This window comes from Dama dama, chromosome 33, assembly GCF_033118175.1.
Source record: "Dama dama isolate Ldn47 chromosome 33, ASM3311817v1, whole genome shotgun sequence".
Classification (NCBI taxonomy): domain Eukaryota; kingdom Metazoa; phylum Chordata; class Mammalia; order Artiodactyla; family Cervidae; genus Dama; species Dama dama.
The window spans coordinates 9,837,195-9,853,934 of record NC_083713.1 but is presented as its reverse complement, the minus strand read 5'-3'; the positions used below and the strand labels follow the sequence as shown (position 1 = coordinate 9,853,934).

Below are 16,740 nucleotides of genomic sequence, written 5' to 3'. Positions count from 1 at the left end.
AAAAAATAATAAAAATTTAAAAATAAAAAAATAAAAAAAAATTTAAAAAAAGAAAAAGCAATGAGGATATAAATATTCGAAATATAAGCTAAAGAGTGTCAAGGGGTCTCCAACAAAAGTTGATTTTAGGACTTTCAATGGATAGCTAGGGTAAACAAGAAAATATTGAGGAATGTTTAACAATTGGAGGAAATGACTCATTGATAATACGCTGTGCTTGCTCCAGAGGTTAACCTTTGTACTTGAACAACAGAGAATTCTACACCTAATCAGCAGGGACTGGGCTGGGCAGTTAATTTAAAAAGTGTTCAGATGAAACAAGGCAATCCAGTGTCCCTACTCTGAGCATTTTGCTCCCAGTTTCCAGCTTTTAATTCCCCTGAGACAGAGGAGAGCTCAGATCCTAAGTATCCATATATAATACTTCAAGGATTTGACATTTATTATGTTTCACATCTTGGAATTCAGTAAGCAGCCCTTCTATGGAAAGGTAAGTGAAAAAAAGATAATTCCCATTTTATGAAATTTAATGCATATATATGTGTGTGTGGGTGTTTGTGTGTGTAGAGTGTGAGAGAGTAAAGATAAACACTCAGGCCTGGTGAAACTCTGATAGAGATAAGCCTATGTTCCTATAGACTGGGAAGTGCCTATAAATATATCTGCATGACTTGTTCTAGAAATTAACTCTTTGCTTTTGGGGGATTTCAGCTATGTGTAGCCCTCAATACCACAGTCAAAGCCCCCTAGTTTATATAGTTCAGTTAATTTCACTGTAATTTAAGAAAAATTCAAGGAGTTTTAAATATTCTATCAAACATGTTAAGGATTCTTCTTCCCCTAATTCTTCCGTAAACCATGGATATGCTTTGTTTTCATGAGAGTTGTTCAGTCTTTTCTAAAGCAAGTATAAATGATTTATATTAATTAATGATTTTGTTTGGCACTGAGTCTTCATTACAGCATGCTGGCTACTGAGTTGTGCTTCAAGGGCTCCAGAGTAGGTGAGGCACACCAGCTTCGTTTTCTACCCTGGCGGAATCTTCACAGAGCAGGGATTGACCCCCGTCCTCTGCATTGGCAAGTGGATTCTTATCCACTCCACCACCAGGAAAGTCCTATCGGTTAATGAGTTTTAAAGCAAAACAAAAAGAAGATTGTGTAATATGGTGCTAAAAATCTCTTAACTAAATCAATTCAAGTTTAGTTCTTGTGTGAATAATCTACATTTTTGCCTGTTTGTTAGCTACCAAACATCCTATGGTTGAGTCATTTTTACAGATGCCTAACAGACACGATATAGGTGGCAAATGCTCCAAAATCCATTACAATCCAGCAGATTACAGTCAACACCGATTTCAAGTTTGCAACAGCTGATTTCAAGCTCTGAAGTGTGTCAGTGGCAGGCATGCAACACTGATGCATGTGACAACAACTGGTGACCTCAATGCTAGCTTGATAGGACTGAGTGAAGGATATGACTGAGTCTAGGAGGCTATGAGCACTCCCTGCTGACACTACTCTATTGACCCTTATGCTAGAGGCCTTGGCTAACATGTCATTAAAAATCATATTTCAAAGGAATATTTAATGACATGGTGAAATGCTCATAAATGATGATCAAAGAACAGTTTACAAAACAGTATGTTTGGTAATATTTGTGGAAATAATATATATATATATACACACACACACAGAAAAAAGATGGTACTCCAAAATGTTAACAGTCACAGAATTTGGGATGGGTTTTGTTTCATTCTTTACATTTTCCATATTTTCTCAAAGATTCCACAACTTGTCTTCATAATGCATTATTTTTATAACCAGAAAAGTAGTTAATAAATTTCATCTGAAAACACAAATATTTTGAATATTTGGAAGAAGTGAATTTTGATGAAGAGTTACCCAGTTTGCTATTAAAAATCTATGCCAGGGACTTCCCTGGTGGTTCAGTGGTTAAGAATCTGCCTTGCAATGCAAGGGTCATGGGTTCAATTTCTGGTCTGGGAACTAAGACCCCACATTACACGGAACAACCAAACCCACGTGCTGCAATTACTTAGTCTGAGTGCTGCAACTAAGATGTGATGCAGCCAAATAAATAAATACAATAAATAAAAAGCTATGACTTTGGCACAGCAATCCAGAGGTGGATGAAGATGAACAAAAACAAATAGAGGATACAGAAATATAGCCTAGTGCATAAAAGAATTTAATACATCATCTATTTGTCATCAAAGATTAGTAGGAAAAGGATGTCTGTTCAATACTGATGTCAGGAAAATTGGCTAGATTTTTGAGCCAGGGGAAGTCAATTTAGAGCTTCCCAAAGTAACCTCTAGGGACTTCCCTGGTGGTCCAGTGGTTAAGACTTCTTCCAATGCAGGGCGTGCAGGTTTGATCCCTGGTCAGAGAGCTAAGAGCCACATGCCTCCCAGCCAAAAAAAGACAAGACAAAACAGGAGCAATATTGAAACAAATTCAATAAAGACTTAAATCTAAAATATCAAATAGTGAAAAATAGCAGGAGAAATAAAAGTGAATATTGATCTGATCTTTGGTTGTAAAAGGATTTTCTAGGCATAAACATGAAGACCCATAGATTTGACTACACAAAAAAATGTTTTAATTTGTAATAATAAAAATCCATCATAACAAATTACAACAAATGTGACAAAGAGTTGCCATATGCACTATATTGTTAATTGAATTAAACAGGATATTTTAACAGAATTAAACAGTCTGAATTAAACAGACTACAATATTACTAGTTTGTGAGCTCCATTAGGGCAGAGGCATAATTGTATTGTTTATCATTTATATTCATTAGCATAATACCTAGATACAAGGAATTATATGTGGAAGCTGCTATATAACACAGCGTCGTCTTGTATTGGAGTGGATGGGAAGGGAGAGGGGGGTCTCAAAAATGAGGGGATATACATATATGTGGGCTTCCCTGCTGGCTCAGACAGTAAAGAATCTGCCTGCAATGCAGGAGACTCAGGTTTGATCCCTGGGTCAGGAAGATCCCCTGGAGAAGGGAATGGCAACCCACTCCAGTATTGTTGCCTGGAGAAATCCATGAACGTAGATGTCTGGCAAGCTAGAGTCCATGGGGTGGCAAAACAGCAACTAATACTTTCACTTATGACTCATTCACATTGTTGTACAACAGAAACCAGTGCATCGCAAAGCAGTTATCCTCCTTATAAATAATAACTAAAGAAGAAATATGTATTGAATAAATTAAAAATGGTCAAACATGAAAATGCAGCTAAAAACAGGTGGGAAGGAAAAGGATAAAAGGAAATACAAATGGCAAATAGACAAGGGGAAAAAATTCACTAATAATAAAAATGCAATTAAAACCATGATGAGAAACTAGGAAATATGGGGGGGGGGGGGTTGTATTTCATAATAGATGCAGTAATGTTTTAGAAAAGCAAGCTCATTCACAACGAGGAGGATTTTGAAGGGCAATTTGCAAAATCATATGGTTGACCATGAGATTCTAGGAATCTAACCTAGAGAAATATATATATTTCTGAAGGATATATCTTCCAGGCTCTTGGACTCTCCAAGTCTGTGTTTTTAAACTGTGTTCCAAAGAGCCCCGGGATTCTGCAGGGATGTCCTATGGTCTGGTTCAAAGATGAGAAAGAAGCTTCCCCCAAATCTATATATGACTTTTGTCTCATTTATATGGTATACTTGGTATTTAAGAATATTTTCTTACAGAGTCCACTGAAAACATCAAATTTTAACACCACCATACTGTAGTGTATGATGTCTTCAATAAAATGCAACGGAGTGTTTCTTCTCAAAAAAAACGTCTGGAGAAGTGGGGAACAATAGTCAGAGTGTCACATTCCCAAACACTGGCCTCACAGTAATTCAACTTCCTGCTTCAGGAAACTTGTAAATCATTCTACAATTACCTTGATAATACTTGAAAGCTCAGATATAAAATATCATGCATACAAAACAAAAGATTTGTGTTTCACGGTGTTCACCAATGTTCTTTAATCCATCAGTCTGTCTTAACGGGAACCAACTTCCACTTAGATGCTTCAACAGAAGAGATTTTATGGAGCTGACTATTTACAGAAACTGAGGGTTAGGTTCAGGGTTGGGTGAAGGGAGACAACTCACCGTGAAGGTACTCAAATCCTGCAACAGTAAGAAGCTGTTAGCACTGCTAGGACTGAAGGGATAAGGTTGTTTTTAGTTGCTAAGTCACGTCTGATTCTTTTGTGACCCCATGGGCTGTAAACTGACAGGCTCCTCTGTACCTGAGATTTCCCAGGCAAGAATACTGGAGTGAGTTGCCATTTTCTTCTCCAGGGGAGTCTTCTCGACCCAGGAATTGAGCCCACATCTCTAGCATTGGCAGGCAGATTCTTTACCACTGAGCCACGAGGGAAGCCCAAGGGGTAAGTGGGGATAAGTGTGTGATGAGGGATAAGTGTGTGTGTGTGTGTGTGTGCTCAGTTGTGCCTGACTCTTTGCAAACCCATGGACTGTACCCAGGCTTTTCCGTCCACAGAATTTTCCAGGCAAGAATACTGGAGTGGGTTGCCATTTCCTACTCTAGGGGATCTTCCCAACCGAGGGACTGAACCCGTGTCTATTGCATCTCCTGCACTGGCAGGCAGATTCGTTTACCACTGCGCCATCTGGGAAGCCCCAAGGGATGAGAGGAGGCGATCAAATTAGCACAGTGGTAGGAAAAGAAATGCAAAAAGGCAAAATGGTTGAGGAGGCCTTACAAATAGCTGTGAAAAGAAGAGAAGTGAAAAGCAAAGGAGAAAAGGAAAGATACTCCCATTTGAATGCAAAGTTCAAAAGAATAGCAAGGAGAGATAAGAAAGCCTTCCTCAGGGGAGGAGCCAAGATGGCAGAGGAATAGGACGGGGAGACCACTTTCTCCCCTACAAATTCATCGAAAGAACAATTGAACGCTGAGCAAACTTCACAAAACAACTTCTGATCGCTAGCTGAGGACATCAGGTGCCCAGAAAAGCAGCCCATTGTCTTCCAAAGGAGGTAGGACAAAATATAAAAGATAAAAAGAGAGACAAAAGAGCTAGGGACAGGGACCCGTCCCGGGAAGGGAGTCTTAATAGAGGAAGTTTCCAAACACTAGGAAACCCTCGCACTGGCGGCTCTGGGGGAAGTTTTCGAATCTCGGAGGCCAACCTAACTGGGAGGAAAAATAAATAAAACCCACAGATTACGTGCCTAAAAGCAACTCCCAGCAGAAAAGTACCTCAGACGCCCGCATCTGCCACCAGCAAGTGGGGGCGGAACGGAGAGGAACGGGCGGCATTGCTTAGGGTAAGGACCGGGCCTGAGTGTCCTGAGGGCACTCGGAGGGAGCTTTTGTGAAAGCCTCCCTCAGTGATCAATGCAAAGAAATAGAGGAAAACAACAGAATGGGAAAGACTAGAGGTCTCCTCAAGAAAATTAGAGACACCAAGGGAAAATTTCACACAAAGATGGGCTCAATAAAGGACAGAAATGGTCTGGACCTAACAGAAGCAGAAGATATTAAGAAGAGGTGGCAAGAATACACGAAGGACTGTACAAAAAAGATTTTCATGACCCAGATAATCACGATGGTGTGATCACTCACCTAGAGGCAGACATCCTAGAATGTGAAGTCAGGTGGGCCTTAGAAAGCATCACTACAAACAAAGCTAGTGGAGGTGATGGAATTCCAGTTGAGCTATTTCAAATCCTGAAAGATGACGCTGTGAAAGTGCTGCACTCAATATGCCAGCAAATTTGGAAAACTCAGCAGTGGCCACAGGGCTGGAAAAGGTCAGTTTTCATTCCAATCCCAAAGAAAGGCAATCCCAAAGAACACTCAAACTACCGCACAATTGCACTCATCTCACACGCTAGTAAAGTAATGCTCAAAATTCTCCAAGCCAGGCTTCAACAATACGTGAACCGTGAACTTCCAGATGTTCAAGCTGGTTTTAGAAAAGACAGAGGAACCAGAGATCAAATTACCAACATCCGCTGGATCATCGAAAAAGCAAGACAGTTCCAGAAAAACATTTATTTCTGCTTTATTGACTATGCCAAAGCCTTTGACTGTGTGGATCACAATCAACTGTGGAAAATTCTGAAAGAGATGGGAATACCAGACCACCTGACCTGCCTCTTGAGTAATTTGTATGCAGGTCAGGAAGCAACAGAAGTGGACATGGAACAACAGACTGGTTTCAAATAGGAAAAGGAGTACATCAAGGCTGTATATTGTCACCTTGCTTATTTAACTTCTATGCAGAGTACATCATGAGAAACACTGGGCTGGAAGAAGTGCAAGCTGGAATCAAGATTGCCGGGAGAAACATCAATAACCTCAGATATGCAGACACCACCCTTATGGCAGAAAGAGAAGAGGAACCAAAAAGCCTCTTGATCAACTTTCAGAAAACTAAGATCATGGCATCTGGTCCCATCACTTCATGGGAAATAGATGGGCAAACAGTGGAAGCAGTGTCAGACTTTACTTTTCTGGGCTCCAAAATCACTGCAGATGGTGATTGCAGCCATGAAATTAAAAGACGCTTACTTCTTGGAAGGAAAGTTATGACCAACCTAGATAGCATATTAGAAAGCAGAGACATTACTTTGCCAACAAATGTCCATCTAGTCAAGGCTATGGTTTTTCCAGTGGTCATGTATGGATGTGAGAGTTGGATTGTGAAGAAAGCTGAGCACCAAAAAATTGATGTTTTTGAACTGTGGTGTTGGAGAAGACTCTTGAGAGTCCCTTGGACTGCAAGGAGATCCACCAGTCCATCCTAAAGGAGACCAGTCCTGGGCGTTCATTGGAAGGACTGATGCTGAAGCTGAAACTCCAATACTTTGGCCACCTCATGCGAAGAGTTGACTCATTGGAGAAGACCCTGATGCTGGGAGGGATTGGGGGCAGGAGGAGAAAGGGAGGACAGAGGATGAGATGGCTGGATGGCATCACCGACTTGATGGGCATGAGTTTGAGTAAACTCCGGGGTTGATGATGGACAGGGAGGCCTGGCGTGCTGCGATTCATGAGGTCGCAAAGAGTTGGACATGACTGAGCGACTGAACTGAATTGAATGGAGGGGCTGCCTTGCAGGAAGGTTAGAGGCCCAAAACATCACACACACAAAAAAAGGTGGGGGAAGAAATTCCCCAACCTTCCTCCTTTTTCCTTTTGCTACTCTCCAATCTACTGTTGGGCTTCCCTGATAGCTCAGTTGGTAAAGAATCTGCCTGCAATATAGGAGACTCCGGTTTGATTCGTGGGTTGGGAAGATCCACTGGAGAAAGGCTAGGCTACCCACTTCAGTATTCTTGGGCTTCCCATGTGGCTCAGCTGGTAAAGAATCCGCCTGCATGAGGGAGACCTGGTTACTATCCCTGGGTTGGGAAGATCCCCTGGAGAAGGGAAAGGCTACCCACTCCAGTATTCTGGCCTGGAGAATTCCATGGACTGTGTAGTCCATGGGGTCGCAAAGAGTTGGACATGACTGAGCAACTTTCACTTTTGCTTTCAATCTACTGTTGGTTCACCCACTGGCCAATTCTCAGAGGAAGCCAGCTGGCAAGAGAACCCAAAGAAAATAGTCTCTGAAAGTTCTGCCTTTTGAGGACAGAGTCCGGCAGAGAAGGAAGAAAACCGGATCTGGCAGACAGCAAGTAGGAAATAACCAGCATACTTACAACGGTATGTTACTGGGAACCCACATGTCCAATAACAGTGGAATGCATAGCTAAATAAAGGTACTGACCATTCTCCAGTGAAATAAATAATGGTACTCAAAAGATCATTGTGTATTCAGTGAGTACACAGAGAGAGGGAAAGTGAATTTGGGGAAGATTTTCTCAAACTGACAACTAAAGGCCTTATTGCTACCCAAGCAAAGTTTCTATTTTTACTTATTTCAAAACCAATTACATATTCACTATTGGAAGCATATACATACAACAAAAAGCCCCAGCTATCTACAATCTCACCCCCACCCCAAGACCACTATCAACGCCTTACATTATATCAACATCTTATAATATTGGCATCTTATATTTTTCCAGTTCTTTTTCTATGCATATATACACATAATTGGGCTTCCCTGGTAGCTCAGTCAGAAAAGAATCTGCCTGCAGTGCAGGAGACCCAGGTTCCATCCGTGGATCAGGAAGATCCTCTGGAGAAGGAAATGGCAATCCTCTCCCATATTCTTGCCTGGAAAATCCCATGGAGAGAGGAACCTAGTGGGCTTCTATGGGGTTGCAAAAGTTGGACACGATTTAGCAACTAAACCACCACCACCATACACATAATTATGCTGTATTTGGGATAATATAGATATTCTTTGGTAAACTGTATTTTTCCATTTAACAAACCATGAATACTATATCATGCAACAAATATCATTCTGAAAATTTTTTAAACATTTAAAAACTTTTAAAAAACTTGTTTCACACTTGGTTGGAATGAATTTCTATCCTCAGGCATTTAGTTGCTTTCTCTTTTTGACTATTACCAAATTCACCATGATGAACTTTCTTGCAGTCAACTCTTTGCACGCATTACTGACCTCGGGCCAATTTCAGGCCACAACCAGTTTTTCTACAACATTCAAGCTAATGGCTTTCATATTTTTGCAGAGTTAAAAAAAAAAAGCACACAGACAAAGAAGAAAAGCAGGAGAGACCTATGTGGCCTGCAAAGCCTAAAGTATTTACTGCCTGGATTTTTATAGAAAATATTTGTCAGTCCCTGCATTATGAATTCCCAGAAATGTAATTTTTGAGTCCAAGGGTGTGAACATTTTTGAGGCCTTTACTGCATTCTGCCAAACTGCCCTCCAGAAACACTGAGGTAAGTTATGCTTTTCTCAGCAGTGAGCTTGTTTATTTGCTACACATCCTGTCTCAAGGGTCGGTGGCCCGGATCATTAACTCTATTCCCTTATTCTCTTGAAGGTGTGTTATAATTCTACATTTTCACTTCTCTTAAAAATACTTTGGCCATTTGCATTTGACTTTCATGATTTAACTAATTTATATTTTGCCCATTTTTAAAAACAAGATATTTATATTTTAAAGATTTTTTTTAAAGATCTTATTAAATAAGGATGTTACTTTCATCTTTCATATATAATGCACATTTTAAAAATATTTTTTAATGTAGACCATTTTTTAAGTTTTTATTGAATTTGTTGCAATATTGCTCCTGGGTTTTTTTTCTGGGCCACACCACATGGCATGTGAAATTCTCTGACCAGGGATTGAACCGATGCCTGCTGCAGTGGAAGCGTGGAGTATTAACCCCTGGACTATGGGAAGTCCTGCTTGCTGCTTCTGTTTTATGTTTTGGGTTTTTGGCCACAAGGTATGTGGGATCTTAGCTCCTCAACCAGGGATGGAACCCACAGCCTCTGCATGGAAGGTGAAGACTCAACCATTGAACCACCAGGGAAGTCCCTATATTGTATATTTTGGAGTGATTTTTACTTTTACCTTATGGGTTTCTTTGATGAAAGAAGTTAAAAATTCCATAGTCAGATATGTCACTTTCCTTTGTATTTTTATTCTTTCACACTTACTTTGAAGTGAAAAACAATTCACTTATATTTTCTCTTCGCACTTTTTAAGATTTTTTTCTTTTCACTTTAAAGATTTTTTAAAAACTTTAAATCCTGCTCAAACGTAGTGTCAGAATTTTTTAAAAGTATGAACAGGTAAAATAATGTGAGTCCTGGAGTCATACTGCTGAGTTCAAATGTGGTCTCACCACTCTGGACTTCCCAGGTAGGGCTAGTGGTAAAGAACCTGCTTGCCAAGGCAGGAGACATAAGAGACTTGAGTTCAGTCCCTGGGTTGAGAAGATCCCCTGGAAGACGGCATGGCAACCCATTCCAGTATTCTTGCCTGGTGAATCCCATGGACAGACAGTCCATAGGGTCCCACAGAGTTGGACATGACTGAAGCGATTTACCACACATGCATGCTACATGGTTAAGAAAATTGCTTAACCTCTCTAAGTCACAGTTTTGTTGTTTATTAAATTGAGATGAACAGTAATCCTACCATAGGATCGATATAGGAATGAATAGCTATAAAAGACAAGAGCACTTAGCTCGTGCCATTAGCTATTATCACAGCAGCAGAGAATACTCCAGGCAAAATTAATAACATGTATAAAGGCACAAAGGAATGAAACACATTTATGCATTTAGGAAACTAGATGTGGTGTGGTAAAACGGGGTGTCAAGTGTGAGGGGGGCAGGGTTGACAGATTGGAGGGGGAGAGAAGCTTTGCCTAGAAGCTTGCTCTCCATACAACCGAGGAAGTGGGAGCCAATGAAGGCTTTTAAGCAAGCAACCCACTGAGACGTGGGATGTAGGGTGAGCTCTGTGGTAGCAAAGTGGCAAGCGGAATAGATTCAGTTGTAGATGAACACAGCTTTGTCACAAAAACATCCTGCTCCACCCTTCACTCCCCCAGTTCCTCCTCCCTCAGGGCAAATTCTTTGCTCTCACTACTCTGGTATTCGCTTCTTTACTTCCAAATATCATGTTCAAACTATTTCTTGACCTTTTTCCATCATAGATAGAAATGGGACTAGATAACGATAATGATAAATAATAATAAAGGAAATGGACCTACCGAGCCCTAGGGGGGATGGATCTAAACAATGAATCTGGAGAGACAGGAATGAATCAGCTGGACTTGCTAGTGAGTGAAAGCCCAGTAATGGGGTGGGAGTGAAAAGGGGTGGGAAGGAGGAGAAGTTGTCTCAGTCAGACACCACAGAAGCAGGCTGGGAGCAGAAAGATGTGTTGTCTGGGAGACTAACCTTTTAAGCATCATTTCCTGGACTGTGACAAGTTCAGCATTACTCCGGGCCCCTGTCTTGGTGGTTTCCCCACTGCTCTGAGGACCAGGTCTTGACAACTCAGGAGGTTTGGGGAAATGGAGATCAGAAAACCTGGTTGCTAGAACACTAAACAGAGCACTGTAATTTCATGCCAGGGAATAAGTATATAGACCGTGGTCTCCAAGGTGGAAGGGCCCAGTGCCTCCTACATGAGCAGCCTCCTGTTTGCTATTTGGGGTCCTGCAGACGTGACCATTTCTTAGGTGTGCCATGAAGTGACACGATGTGTGAAGGGCTTTAGAAGGCCCAGGGTGCTCACTAACCACATCCAGCCTGCTGGGCCGCCGGCCAGACTCCTTCTAATCAAAACTCTGTAGCCCTTTAAAAATGCCTACCCTTCTCCCGGTCACCACTCATTCCAATCTCCACCCACCATTCGAAACCATCCTTAAGGTCTGCTGAATCCCACAGTTTAAAGCGTTTAAGAGAGAAGAGTTTCCTACCCACGGTGTGCTTCCGGTCAAGGTGGCCTTAGGCCCACACCTTGTAAGTCAAGCGCCCAGGAGAGGCTGCGAGGGTTTGCGGAACAGCCCGCACGCTTGACATTTCTAGTGGAACAATGGGACCCCATTGTCACTCGCAGGAAGTCCATCTTCACAGCTGCCAACCCGTTCGTTAAACCCATAATCCTCACCAAAAAAAAAAAAAAGGACGGAAGAATGGAGGAGGAAGATACTAAAACCGAATTTGTGGGCGATTGCAAGAACAAAACAATAGCACTGGATTAGGTGACCCTGGAGCCCTTCTCTTCCTGGCACTCCCCTCCCTCTGAATCATCACGCTCCGCTTGTGACGTTGCAGACTCGGGCAGGCAGGCGTGGGATGCCCGCTTCGCCCCGGGAGCCTCGAGGCGTCACCGCGCCTTTCCACGCCGCGGTCCCGGGGGACGCGAGGGGGCGGTGGCTTGGCGGATGCTGCGGTCTGCGATCCCCGGCCGAGCGAGGCCGCGCGCCGCCCGGCTGCGCCTGGCTTTCAGGCGACCACCACCGCGCTCCCCGCTCGGCGCCCTGGAGCCGCGCCGGCGGCCGGACGCCCGGCGCCCCTCGCTAGCCTCGCACGCCCGGCCACCTCCTCCTCCGCATTTTCCGCCTCCTCCTCCCCCGCCTCTTCCGTTTCTGGAGGGAAAGGCTGCAGCCTCCTCCTGGGCTCCGCATCCCGGCTTAGGTAATACGTTTTCCTCTTTACGCGCCCCTCGCCCCGGCGCCGCAACCTCCCTTCCTGCTCGGATCTGGGGCTCCCGGCTGGGCGAACAGCACGCAGCCATCGCCTCTCCGCACGGTAGGTGAGTAAATCTGGGTCGGGAGGGCGCCTTGCCTCTCCGCCCGGCCTGTGATGACCTCTGTCCGCTGCAGCGAGCCCGCCGCCCGGCCCGGCCCCCTCGCTGCTGCTACCAGCCGGGCGGAGGAGCTCGCGAGTCCTCCCTCGGTTTCGCAGAAACTGCCCGAAAGAAATAGACGGAAGGAAGAAAGACTGGCAGACAACTTTTTTTTTTTTTTTTTTAATTCGATCATTAGCATTTTTAAGTCGTAGAAGCTGATCTGACTGTAGCCGAGCGCAGTGGCCCGGGTTCAACAGGTAGATGGTGTAGCTGTCAAGCGCCCCTTCGTTTTGCTTTGAGAGATGCTTCCAAGTGTCCATCGCTGTTGGCTGCCGCTAGTGACCTAAGATGAGGGTAAAATAAACATGAAGGGACTATATTTAGAAGTCTTTGCCTTCTTGCTTTTAATCCCCTGCATTTTGAAAGGCGGTTTTGTGAGATGTGCATAGTTATTTGGTGTGACCGGAGTAGAGGGGGAAATAGTTAACATGGATTTGGCCGAATTCAGTATCTTGTTAAGACACAAAAAGCATGAAAAAAAAAAAAAAAAAAAACCTAGATTATTTATTACATTCATGAAGAATGCATAGAAACGATTAGAGTATTGGGGGGATTTTCCGTTTTAAAGCTACTTTTTAAGTGTTGAATAAGCAGAAATTTGCCCGCTATGTGAATGCGTTCACTTCCACAGAACAGTGGGTTAAGGCTGTGTGGATAGATCTGTTGAGTGCGTCCCACATGTTGAATAAAACCTTTTTTAAACTTTTTTCCAGTGACTTCTAGCTTCAAAAACCAAAGAAGTTGATAAGGATCAGCCCTACTTAGCCTGATAATAGTCTAATGATGAAAATAATCTACCGAACCACTATTGACTGATGACTTAGCTAAGTGACCTAATTTTTTTACCTTTTAAAATAGGGAATATTAGGGGGAGAAAGGTATTAGAAGAGTTCGTTTTTTCAAGGCAGATATTTGTTTGTATTCTTAAAATCTACTTTTAAGCTCTTGTAGGTTTTTAAACTACTCTTGAAGTTAGTTCTTAGTCATAGTCATGAAGAAGATTACGTAAAATGCATAAAGTTACAATTTATTTTTTCATAGAATAAGCTACCATTTCTTTTCAAGCTTTTGGACTAAATCACCACTTGGTTGGAAATTGCAGCTTGGACTCATACTATTTAATGTGAAATGTCTTATTATAGATTTAAATTACAGCTATACTTGTGGTAGTTCTGAAAAAAAAAAAAGATCATGTCTAATTTGAAATATAAGGCCTATTAAACAAAAGCTATACAGTATTCATTATATATTTATTTCTGCTTTTATTTCTGTCTCTAATACCAATTAGAGTATGTCTTAATCCATTTCATTTTGTAGACAAATTGCCTGAGATAATGGTGTTCTATAAAGTGATTAATAAAACCATGTGTCTTCATTTATTAAGTGTGAGGATGCTATATATATGAAATTTTTCTAGATATGTGTCCTCAATAAATGTCCTTGTTAAAATGTTTTGAATCTTAAATTGCTTAAGCATAATTAATTGCTTAAATTAATGAAGCAAATAAAACTCTCTAGATTGATGTTTTTGTTTGGTTTGGAGTTTAGAGATAAAGGGAGAGCTGAGGGTACTTTGTTTCTCATCTCTCATGATTGGTGAGTTGTAGTCCCCAAACTTGTCTAATTTTTAAAATTACCTGGGACTAGAGGGCACCTGAGAGGAAGGGAGGATAGCATTGGTTTTAAAAGACTTCCAGTTTGCCATCTGGGATTTCCTGAATCAGAATTCCTAAGGGAAAGAAGATACTTAAAATAGGTCAAAATGATAAAAATTTAAAAGGGCAAACCAAAACAAACAAAAAAGGCAAGATTGGAAATCACAGATGGGCAATAACTGTTGCTGATATAATCTATTAGCATTCCTGAAGATAACATGTGCGTAAATGGAAGCTGTGGTTTTGCTAATGTGATAATGTCACACATTGAGGAAATCTGAAACTTTTATATCACTTTTAGTCAAGCCTTCCAGGGTGATTGAATTTAGCAAAGATTTTTACATAGTCAGTCTCTTTTTTGTGGTAGGCAACCTTAATTCAAGTTCTTTAATGTTATAAGAGCATTTTATTAATGGATATTTAGTGCAGGTTACTGTGAACGTAATCTACAGCAAAACATTGTACCCCATCATTTCTCTTTCATATAACAGCCATATTTGTTACTGCTTTTGTGTTCCTAATCAGGCAAGACCAGCATGCAAATTTTAGTAACTTATTTATAACTTTTATTAAAATGACCCAACATCATCTAAAAAAAGATAAAAACAAAAAAAACAAAAAACTTGGGCATAAAATGTGGTTATTTATATATATAAATGAATTGACAAAGTAAAATATTAATTATCTATAAAAGAATTCATTCAGATGAATTACCACATGGAAAGTATTCATTTCTTTCTGTCTCTTCCTTTTGCACTGTCTTTTTTTTTTCTTTTTGAAAGGTGGCACAGGGTTCCTTGCTTTCTTGTTTTCATTTTAATCAACTCAGTACTTAAAATCTCTTAATTATCCAAGTTTAAATTAATGTAAGTATTTGCTAACTTTATCAATAGATACTTAAATTTGTCCTTTTCTTTACAGAGTGATGATGGTAGGTTTCCCTTGATACTAATGAGAGCTGTAATAAATACCAAAGGATTAAATTCAAATGACTAAAGGAAAATGTTACTTAATATGGTTAAGGTAATCCTAATGTACTTAAAATTTTTAAATTATCAATAGTTTCAAAAATAGGATCTTATCTCCCAAGTTCTAGAAAACCCCTCTAGTTAATTCCTTGGAGTTTGCCGGAATGACATATAATCCCATATAATCTCAGTTTGATTTGGGAAGCATGAAAGATCTGTTTTTCAAATATGGCTGACTGTAAGCCTCCATGAATAGCAAAAAATGAGGGAAATAGAAACAGAAAAATGAGATCAAGAAGATAAATATTAACCAGCTTAGACAATTACCTGTGGTTTCAGGATTAGCACGAATGCAAGCGCATTTAGTATATTAATGTATTGGAGTGGATTTAATGAACCTTTTATATCTTTTTAGTATTTTGACCTTTTCAAGTAAAAGGTGCTATTTCTTTGTGTTCCTTAAATGTCTGTTAAAAATAAACATTCAACTCTACAAAATGGAAGTAGAATGATAAGATATAGGCTGCCAGAAACCCAGTCTGCCGAAATGACACATAATGTGATCTGTGATCTTTGCTTTCTTGCTATAATATTCAGAGAATATATTTTAGGTCATGTAATTTATCACTGCAGAAATAAATAATAATAACCATCTTCTAAAATGTTGTGTTAAGAACTCCTTTGAATCATGTTTCCTCACAGTTATAATCCTAAAATTTACATAATGAATAAACCCTTACAGATTAATCTTAGTGCAATAAAATCCTTTTAAACATGTTTATCTCAATAAACATGATACTGATATCAGGAATAATATCAGTCAGTTAAATCACAGAATTCCCACTGTGTATCATGAGGAGATGAAAAAATTGTCTGTCCTGCTCTCAAGGAATTTAAAATCTGTTAGAGAACAGTGTGGCTCAGAGGGTAAAGCATCTGTCTGCAATGCAGGAGACCCGGGTTCGATCCCTGGTTCAGGAAGATCCCCTGGAGAAGGAAATGGCAGTCCCCTCCAGCACTCTTGCCTGGAAAATCCCATGGACCGAGGAATCTGGTGGGCTATAGTCCATGGGGTCACAAAGAGTTAGACACAACTGAGTGACTTCACTTCAGAGAGAGAACAATTAGAATTGGGGTCAGGGGCTTAGGCCTTCTTCATAAGGTTCACTAACCCAAACCACTGTAACCCAGAAACACAATTTAAGTATAAAAACCAGTGTGGGCACTTCCCTGGCAGTCCAGTGGTTAAGACTCCTTGCTCCCAGTGCAGGGGGTATGAGTTCAATCTCTGGTTGGGGAATTAAGATCCTGTATGCCTCACAACACGGCCAAAACAATAAAACCTGTGTGATTCAGTGTAAAATCAAATACAAGGCAAAGAGCCTAGTGCTCTTATTCAACTTAATTTTCATGACTTCTCCCCAACCTATTTTTTTTTTCATTCAACCAACAATATTTATTATGCCCTTCCTTATTAGGTTGATGATAAACATCAAAAGCTTTTGAAATGTATGTTTTTTTGAACTTGTAATTTTGTGTTTTACTCTTTAAAAATCGTAGTTAAATACATATAACATAAAATTACCATTTTAACCAGTTTCAAGTGTGCATTTCTCTTGCATTAAGTACATTTCCACTGTTATACAACCATCATCACTATCCATCTCTAGAACTTTCCTATCATCCCAAAATAAAACTCTGGATCCATTAAACAATAACTCCCCATTGCCAGCTTCTCCCAGCCCTGGTAACCACCATTCTACTTTCTGTGTCTATGAATTTAACTATTCTGG

The 16,740-nt window shown here is 40.7% G+C and overlaps 1 protein-coding gene across 4 annotated transcripts in view; it reads left to right on the top strand.

Annotated features, from left to right (window-relative positions):
* The first annotated feature begins 292 nt into the window (after positions 1-292).
* Positions 293-16,740, top strand: part of INPP1 (inositol polyphosphate-1-phosphatase) — a 38,747-nt gene continuing 22,299 nt past the window's right edge. The window contains exons 1-2 of one of the 4 annotated variants that reach the window (XM_061135549.1): positions 293-490; positions 8,671-8,884. The gene's annotated coding sequence lies outside the window, so the exon portion shown is untranslated. Of the gene's footprint in view, positions 491-8,670; positions 8,885-11,961; positions 12,229-16,740 lie in introns of those variants that run through there. The other 3 variants (XM_061135546.1, XM_061135548.1, XM_061135545.1) reach the window with 3 other exon arrangements.